The sequence below is a fragment of the Urocitellus parryii genome, chromosome X, assembly GCF_045843805.1.
Source record: "Urocitellus parryii isolate mUroPar1 chromosome X, mUroPar1.hap1, whole genome shotgun sequence".
NCBI classification, from domain to species: Eukaryota; Metazoa; Chordata; class Mammalia; order Rodentia; family Sciuridae; genus Urocitellus; species Urocitellus parryii.
Window position 1 is genome coordinate 1,121,495 of NC_135547.1, and position 10,338 is coordinate 1,131,832.

At 41.4% G+C, this 10,338-nt stretch overlaps 1 pseudogene; it reads left to right on the top strand.

Annotated features, from left to right (window-relative positions):
* LOC144250860 (U6 spliceosomal RNA) lies at positions 1-70 on the top strand (annotated as a pseudogene).
* The last annotated feature ends 10,268 nt before the right edge of the window (positions 71-10,338 follow it).

Here is a 10,338-nt window from a genome sequence, read left to right on the forward strand (position 1 = left end):
GATACAGAGAAGATTAGCATGGCCCCTGCGCAAGGATGACACGCAAATTCGTGAAGCGTTCCATATTTTTGATGTAACTGATGTGATTCAGCAATCTGTATACGGGTAAAAATGGGAGTTCATAACCCTTTTGAATCAAACTGAAATATGATATATCAAGTTAGATGTAATGTTTTGAACGACCAACAATAAAAAAAAATTAAAAAAAAATAATACTGACTTGTAAGATTTATTGAGGTTCTCTTATGACCTAGAATGCTTTTTACTTTTTTCAATAAAATTTCATGGAACATGAAAAAAAAAAAAAAAAGAACAATCTGTGGAAAGGCGTGTAATTTTATCCAGAGGTTCCCAAATGAGGGACACTTAATCTCAGGTTTCACAATGACGATTGGATAAGGAGATATGGGGATATTTTTTTTCAAGAAAGAGGAGTGAAATTTGGAGGAGGCTAAATGTAAAAATTAAGTTTGGCTTTGGACTCTCTAAATCTGAGGTGTCATTGCAAAATTTGGATTTGTATCCCTCATGCAGAATGTTGGTAGAAACAGGGTTGGGAACTGGCAGTTGCTTCAGTTGTGCATGAATCACAGTGGGGACTGAGCATGGCCAGTGTGGGAGATGTGTAGAACACCCGTGGATGAAGGCCAGGTCTGTGGGGTAGGAAGAATGATTTTAAGCATTCAGAGAAGTTGTGGTCAGTGCAAGGGGAAAGCTGGGAGCATGGGACGGCCTAGTCTTCCTCCCAAAAAGGGAGGCCAAGGGGGAGTGTAACATGTTGCCATTACTAAACAAATTCTCCAGTAAGCTTTGGAGAAAGCAAGAATGAATAGTATCTTGGGTCAGAACTGAAGGACTGCTTGTTTGTTTATTCAGTCAGAGAAAAGGAAAACGACTTCCAGGAGACAGAGAGACATTTTGAGGTGGGGAGGAGGACACCTTGACACTGTTTAACTTGGAGGATGTCAGCCGTCTCAGAGCAGGAGTAAGTAGTCGATTCTGGTTGAAATAGACGTTAAAATATCCTTTCAAGCTTACCCTGATGAGAAAATGTATAGACTGTTACTTGTGATAGGGTGGCCTCCCAGAGTTCTCCCTGGGAAAGTGCTGGCTTAGGATAGTTTTATATGGGTTTCTCTTTCACTCACAACCATTCTCTGAGTCAGATGTTAAATTACATGGTCATTCCCATTTCAGTGGCCTCAGTGATTGGGGTTTGGTTAACATTCTGCCAACCCAGGAACATGAGTTGGCAAGAATAACGGTGGGAGAGACAGTCACCCTTCCTACCCCACAGAGCTGAGCATTTGCTAGGTAGGGATGGCAGAGATTCCTAAGAATGTGGTGTTCTAAAGCAGCCTATAATGATGATGCTTTCCCACGGCCAGCCATTATTTTTCTCTTTGGGTAGGGAGAGGCGTGAAGCCAGCACAGAAGCACCAAGCTGGAAAAACAGGGTGTGCTCAAAGGATGGGAAATGATGCTCAGTGAATGATCAAGTTCCACAGGAGCTTTGAGATCTGAGAAGTGTTAAGAAAAGAGTCTATGACCAGAGAAAGGAAATTCAGATGTTTGAGTTCAAAGACAAAAGAATTTGCGGTGAATGATGGCAGCGCTGGCAGAAGCAGGGAAGAGACACAATTCAGGAATTCAAGAAGGTTGGGATATACAAAGTACCTGTGGTTGGAAAAACTGTTTTTGCCTCGGAAGGATTTTCATGACCAAGTCCCACACAGTGATGTTCCATATGTTCTCAAAAGCCTCCCAGGAGGAAGAGTCCTGAGACACCCCCTGTGGAGTAGCCACAGGAACATCTGAAGCCTCTGTGAGGCCAACTGGGAGTGATAAAACCAAGTTATCTCACACACGTGACTCCCGTTTAGCATCAACATGAAAAACACTTTGAAAACTGATGATTAGACATAAGAGAATGAGGCACCGACAGGGAAGTGTGATTTTTTTTTTCCATGACATTTGCATATTTAACTTAGGAAAGTTTTCAGTGTTATATTTTCTCCACCAGGTACAATAGTTTAGGTAAATAATCACATTTCATTTAAATCAGGTACGATACAATTCCCCTGTATAAACATAGAGCCATTCTTAGGTTATTAATCGGGGTGTGAATCTAACTTCAAGCCACGTGCCTGTTGCACTCTTCATTTGTGTTTCCTGGCTTCTATTTTTAAAAGAATTCATTTTCAAGCTTCTCCATGTTATCGAAATGTCTTTTTAAAACCCACAAAGCAGTGTCGCATAGATGCAGTACATAATCAGCCTGGTGCTCATGCTGCTGCATCCGGTCCACCCACAATGGTATGAGATGAGGAAATAATCTGGTTTCCCTTCTGCAGGAGCACTAGAAGATGAATTTATTCCTGCTGCAGCTTCAGCTTCCTGATGTGCTATAGTCATGGCCCCTTCGACATCCAACAGGGAGAAAATAACTTTAGGAATTTCCCTAAAGGACAGCGCGGACAAAAATGCCAGGAGGGAATGGAAACTAGAGTCCCTGTGACCCCGGCCCAAATCCCAGCTCTGCTGCCTTCTTCCTGTGGAACCTCAGACTACTTTGCTAAGGTCTTTATGCTTTGATTTTGTCATCAGTGAAAAGGGAAGCATGACTAAACTTATGTGCCGATGGTAAGGCACATGAGTGTGGAAAGAATTTTAACTAGTGCCCGACTGCCCAATAGTTGTATTTTTTTTTATTAAAAAAATCATTTTTTTTCAAAAAAGTGAATGACAGTAACTGAAGGAAAATACGTTCTTTTTACTTTATTTTTATTTATTTATTTATTTATTTTTAGAAATTTTTGGTGGTGGTGTTGGGGATTGTGCGTGCTAGGCAACTGCTCTACCACTGAGCTAACATCCCCAGCCCTGGATTTTATTTTATAAAATGTATTTACACCACATCTACACCACACATGTTAAGATAAAAATTCAGGGCTCGGGCTGTGGCTCAGTGGTAAAGCGACTGCCTAGCACGTGTGAGGCCCTGGGTTCAATCCTCAGCACCACATAAAAATAGATAAAATAAAGGTATTGTGTCCCTCGACAACTAAGAAAATAGATATTTTTTTTTAAAAAAAGATGAAGATTCATATTGTTCATTTTCAGAGGGATTGGCTTTGCAGCTCAGCATATTGCACATCTAACCTTATCATCATTACAAGTATGATGCTTTTATACCTCACATGTCATGTGCCTACTTTTGCCAGATATCAGAGCCGAGCATCACTTCAGAAGGGAATGTGGAGTCACACAGCTCGGGTTTTGAAGTGGGTTTTATTATTTACTGTCGACCATGGCCTATTAGTTTATCTAGATCTAAATGCATTATCTATAAAATTAGGGGGGAAATGGTACTCCCTACTGGCTTGTTGTAATGGTTAACTCAGGCAGTATGTGCATGGCTTAGTACTGTTTCATGTACATTTTGGATAACTATTTCCCTTAACTGACAGCTTTCTAAATATTTGTAGTTGAGTATCATTAAAATAGGGGTTTATGGACACCACGTTGCTGGGATGATAGATTTAGCTCCCTCTTTTTGAAAATACAATGTGCTTTTCAGGTAATCCATAATGAGAGCTGTGTGTGAAGCTCAGCGGCAGAGCACTTGCCTGCATTGTGTGAGGACCAGGGTTCCGTGCCCCAGCATCATGCGTGTCTGTGTGTGATAGCCCCACATGGATTATCCATGATGAATATTCGCCTTTTCATGGTGTAGGGGAATGTTAAACAACAACAACAACAACAACAACAACAGGATAAACTAGATCTCTTCCCGGGTACCCCGAGCTTCTCCTTTACAAGTGCTTTGAAGACACTTTAGTGTGTCGTGCTGCTAGCACATCTCTAAAGAAAGCCTTGTATTTTGCCACTACAGTTCTTCAGTCCACACGTTTTATTTGGTTGACATGGACTTTGTTCACCTCTCCCCATCATAATCGAACCCATCATTTAAGGCCCAGACCTTCAAGGAAAGCTGTGATTAATTTCCTGGTCAGAATCCTTCTCTCTACCCTACATTTCCAAAAGATTGGTTTTGAATTTGTTTTAACACGTACCATACTGTGGTTTTTAAGTTTTAGTTAATTGTGGGCACATTTTTGTATATTTTTCAATTCCAAATCATCCTGAGGATAGTCCACGTTTTGCATTATTATCCCTGCGCTGAATCATGAAGGTCCTGATCAGAGATATGAATGGAAAGTACTCCCTCAAGGGATGGCTAACAGCCCAACTATGTGTCAAATTTATGTTGACAAAGCAGTCCAGCCACTTAGAAATCAAAATCCTGAACTACAGATATTTCAGTATATAGACGATGTATTATTAGCACACAAAGATAAAAACACATTGCTAGAATGTTATGCCACACTTACAAACTTATTAAAAAATTATAATCTAGAAATAGCAATAGATAAAGTACAATTAAATTTTCCAATTAATTATTTAGGAGTTCTATTATCCTCTACCATGGTCCGTCCACCAAAAATTCAAATACGAGTAGATCAACTCAAATCACTTAACGACTTTCAAAAGTTATTAGGAGACATAAATTGGATAAGGCCTTATCTAGGCATACCAACAGGAGAGTTGGGACCTTTATTTGATATCCTAAAAGGTCCATCAGAACCAAATTCACCCTGCATGTTAATGCCTGAAGCAAGAAAGGCATTAAAAATCATTGAAACATATATGGAGAATATGCATTTGGATAGAATTGATATAAGTTTGCCTTCATTATTTATTGTACTACCAACAAAAAATATTCCTACAGGAGTATTTTGGCAAGAAGGTCCATTATTATGGATACATTTATCTTATTCTCCTAACACTATTCTTACTAGGTATCCTGAGGCTGTAGGACAATTAATACTCAAAGGAATAAAAGCAGCAAAGGGAGTGTTTGGAATTTCTCCCAATAAAATTATTACTCCATATACTATGAATCAAATTGATGAGTTAGCTAATGAGTTAAATACTTGGGCAATAATCATGTGCAAATCTAATGTTTCATTTGATAACCACTTACCATCTAATCCTTTGTTGTCTTCTTGGTCTTCGCATCCTGTGGTTTTTCCAAAAATGACAAGAAAAACACCTATCATGAATGCTCCAAATATATTCACTGATGGGTCAAATAATGGTACAGCAGCAGTAGTTACCCCTGATCAAACTTTTACATTTTTAGAACCCAAACAATCAGCTCAAAAGGTAGTGCTTAATGCAGTATTACAAGCTTTTGTGATGTTTAAAGATTCTGTATTTAATTTATTTTCTGATAGTGAGTATATAGTTAATGCTATAGTATCCCTTGAAGATGCTGGTAGGATTTCCCCTTCCTCTACTGTTTTCTCTTTGTTTTCCACTATACAAAGTCTAATCTGGGACAGAAAAGATCCATTCTTTATAGGACATATCAGGGCACATACAGGATTGCCTGGTGCCCTTAGTTTGGGCAATGATTTAGCAGATAAAACTGCACATGACAAACATTTTTTCCTATGCTAGAAGAAGCTACAAATTTTCATAAATCCTTCCAAGTCAATGCAAATACTTTAAAAAAGCATTTTAAAGTAACTAAGGAACAAGCTAGACAAATAATAAAACAATGTCAAAATTGTGTGACCTTTTTACCACAAGTTAATCTTGGAGTCAATCCTAGAGGACTGATACCTAACCATATTTGGCAGATGGATGTCACACACTTGCCAGAATTTGGAAAATTAAAATATTTGCATGTTACAGTTAATACTTCTTCCAGATTTTTGATGGGCTCCCTTCATGCCAGAGAAAAAACTAAAGATGTTATAGCTCATTGCTTACAAAATTTTGCCACTGTGGGCGTTCCAAAACAGTTAAAAACAGATAATGCCCCTGGTTATACTTCTACCTCTTTTAAACAATTTTGCTCATCATTCGGCATTACTCATATAACAGGAATCCCATACAATCCACAGGGACAAGGCATAGTTGAAAGAGCTCATCAAACTATTAAAATGTACTTATCAAAGCAAAAAGAGGGAATTGGGAAGGGGTATATATCCCCCAAAGATAAACTTAAAATAACCCTTTTTACTCTAAACTTTTAAAATTTGGATTCGTCAGGGCTTAGTGCTGCGGAAAGGCACATGTGTCCAAAAAATGTACATAAGCCCAAGGTACTTTGGAAGGATATTCTAACAGGACAATGGAAAGGTCCTGACCCAGTGATTGTCTGGAGTCAGGGGTCTGTTTGTGTGTTTCCACAGGGAGAACAGCAGCTGATTTGGATTCCAGAGAGACTAACTAAAGCGATTTCTACAGACCAAAAAGAAGATGATTTGGCTCAAATCCATAACAGCTGATATCCAGAACTCCAGTTTGGCTATCCTTACATCTGCGACAGTGGTTCTCCCACACCTGGAGGCTAATGAATAATGAACACCATTAATGCCTATTTCAAATGTAAGAAACCTTGGGGCTTGCTTGTGGGAATACCTTCAGACCCATATGCAAGATATAGGAAAAAGGATGGGATATCCAAAGAAGAGTCAAACCCAGGTGGAAACCAGGTTTTTTTTCCAATATCTATTTTATTATTGCCCTTTCCCACATCATGAAGTTCTATTTTGTTTTTTGAGCTCATACAGACCTAGGGTAATGTTTTTTTGATGAGTTCTATTTTTTGACTGTGGAGTTTTTGAGCATTGCAATAGGGATTTCGCCTGTGAAAAGCTACAAGGCCTTTACTATTATGTTATGTGTTGTATATATTGTGTGCACACTTGTGTTTTGTGTTGTATGTCTGTATGTGCTTATGTCCATATATCATATATGAGGAGCGCTCATGAAAAAATGGATCCAAATATTTTTTTTTATTATTCTCGTGATTTAAATGGTTTAATTTAAATTGGGTAAACAGCTGTTGAGGATTGTTTTAAAATGTGAACAAAAAAAGGAGGTTAACAGATCTGTTTGTTTACTTTCACCTTTCCTTTTCATTATATCTAATTCTATTCAGGATACTAAATTGTTTAGAAAATTGCTTTTTTTTTAGTGCCTGCTGGAATGCTACATAAATTTTTTTAGCCATCATTGCCAGAATTCCTGTCTTCATCCCAGTGCCGGTGAAGACAAAGATAAAACCAAACTACAGCTTCTGCGATAGCTATCACAACAAACTCTATAAAATGATGCATCAATGAATAATGTAACTCAACAAGTGATACTCAATCAAGGAGTCGATTTGCTTTGGGAGGAAATGGACATATTAATGGATTCCTCTGCTTTGAACTGCTTGCAGAACTTGCCTGGACTATGTCTCACTTGTATGCATTGTGAACTAACTGTTGGTGCAGCAAATTGTGGTAGTGCCGGGGTATCTTTGCTGATGATGTCATCGGTGGTACAATTTTTCCAAAAGGGGCCGTCAATTGGCTTGGTGTTGTGGCATTTTGTATCCTCCCCTTTCTGCTTGTAGCAGGTTGTTTATGGTGTTTGTGTAAAAACCACTATCCACAAGTGTGGCTAACTGCTAGGCCGGTAGTCAATGACGGGTAAGATCCGATTGCAATGGTACCAACCTAAGACAGGAGGCTGACGCCTTGAGGTCAGCTCATCCAATGATGGGTAAGGACCATATGTAGTATTGGACAACCTAAGACAGGCACGGTCCCTAAGCCACATGCTTGTTGTTTAATTAAACAAAAGGGGGGAGATGTTGAGAGCCGCAGCCGAGTCGGGGTGGCGCCTGGCGTTTTGCCAGGGGGAGTGGTTGAGAGGTGTCGCCAGGAGCCATTAGGATGGTTGAGTTCCCGTTGAGTTCCGGTTGAGCTCTCACGGAGTTCCTAGAGGGTCGCGTGGGTGGCGTTTGTGTGGGTTCGAAAATTAAGTTCGTTCCTGCTTGAATCTACAAGTGGCTTCCAGTTATTTGTGCCCAGCCAGACTGCGGCAATAAGCAACAAATGAAGAAAAGTAGAAAGAGGGGCTGGGGTTGTGGCTCAGTGGTAGTGCGCTCGCCTAGCACATGTGAGAAACTGGGTTTGATCCTCAGCACCACATAAAAATGAAATAAAGATATTGTGTCCACCTACAACTCAAAAGTAATTTTTGTTTAAAAGTAGAGAGACTTGTCTTTGTTACAACTAAAAACTTATGCATCAAACCCACAGTCAGGAAAGCAAAAACACAACCTATAGGCTGGGAGAAAATATTCGCAAATGATGCACCTGATAATGCTCTCCTATCCTGAATGGATAAGGAACACTTATGGCTCAACAACAAAGAGGCAGACGACCTATTTAAGGAATGGGTAAAGGGCTCAAAGAGACATTTCTCAAAAGAAGACCTACAAGACAGTCGTGAGCTCGTGACAAGAAGTTCGCCATCGTCAGACATTAGGAAAATTAAAATCTAACCACAATGAGTTATCACTTCACACATATTGGAATGGCTCCAATACTAATATTTAAAGGGAAAATAACAAGCATTAGCGATGCCGTGAGGAAACGGGAACTCTCTTACAGTGTTATTGGGCATGTACAATAGGGCAGCTGCTGTGGAAAACTCCTTAAAACATGAAACATTTGCATAAGACAGCAGCCCCACTGGTCCAGATTCTCTAGAGGGAATTGAAAGCAGGTTTGGGGGATGGGGGGAGTTGTACCCAAATCTCCATAGCAGCAGCATTCTCAGTAGCCCCAAATTGGAAACCACTCAATTGTTCATTAGCAGAGGAATGGATACACCAAATATGGTACATTAATACAATTCATTATTACTGAGCAGTGGAAAGGGATGAGGATCTGATATATACCACATATGTGGGAGAACGTTGAACACATTACGCTCTGTGGAAGAAGTCAGACACATAAGGTCACATGTTGTATAATTACACATATATGAACTATCCAGAGAGAAAGAGAGCTGAGTAATGGATGCCAGGGGCTAGGGATGGGGCAGTGGGGAATGACTGTTAAAGACTATGGGGTCTCCTTGAAAATATTTGGAGCCAGATACTGGCAATGGTTGCGTAATACTGCGAACGGGCTAGATGCTGGTGAATTGTACACTTTTAAATATGTTTATATTCATACTATATGAATTTCATTTCAGTTAAAAAAAAGTAACAGAGAGAATGCCTATTTATCAGTGTTGGTGCCCCTGTAGGGATCCATTTATGGAAGCATACTGGGGTGTCCCCATGGGCTAAGGGGAGGTGCTCCGTGAACGTGGTGGTTGGCATGGAAAACAAGAGGCCTGGAGAGGGGTGTGCTGCAGCACCAGCTAGGGGAGAGCCCACATGCACACGGGACTCTTTGCGCAGGCGTAATGGGTGTGTCCAGTTGCATTGTGGGGGAAGGGGTGGAGTTTCGTAGGGTTCTTTATTACTTGGACGCAGCGCGAGGGGGGCGGTTGGTGGTGTTTGAGGTTGGTGAGGGCGAAGCTGCTGTAGCCATGGAGGCCCCAGGTGGCAGTGCAGGAGGTACTGGTGGTGCAGTGGGGCATGAAGATGGCCAGGGCGGCCAGTATGGATCTCCAGCTCCTGGTTTTCAGGGTATCTCAGGTGGTTCCATAGAGGAGGGTAGCCATAGCGACTTTAGTCATCCGAGTGGCCCTAGTGGTCTTGAAGTCCAGAGTACTCCAAGCAACCCGGACGAAGGTAGTGTGGTTAGAGAAGGAGTGGTGGCTGAAGTAGACGTTGGTGAGGAAGCAGTCGCTGCTTCCCAAAGTGAGCAGGCCCTGCGTACCCCAGGACCCAGTGGAGATGCAGCAACCTCGGGTGTAGTATCTGGAAGCCGACTCCTTGAGTTGTATCCTTTCCAAGGAGTACCCTGGGCAGGGGCAGCAGAAATGAGGATGGGGGAGGATAAGCCCATAAAGGATTTTATGGACACAGCACAAGGAGGTTGGTGAGTGTGGGGAATGGATACAGTGGTTATATACAGGGGGCAATGGCAGTGGGCATCATGGCAGACAGTAATCTATGTCTGAAAAGGCTGCAGGGTGTGGAAGAAGGCCCAAAGCACTGGTGGTAGTCCTGGGTTGGAAGGATGTTGCCTTCCAAGGCATAGGGTGATGGACGGCCTATTAGTAGTGAAGAGCCCCGAGACCCAAACAAACTCATTAGTGGATGGTGCCTTAATGAATCTCCTACAGCTCTTTAACTGTGCCTTTCCGATCACCACTGGAGGCAGAGATGGCTTGGAGGTCCCTGGTCCCAGATGCGCGCCAACAGGAGATCATTCACAAGGAGTTCACAGTGAATGGCAGTGATCTGGCTGTGTCAGTTCTGGAAGGATCTGGAATGGGTGGAGGCAGCAGGTGCTGGGAGGTTGTCTC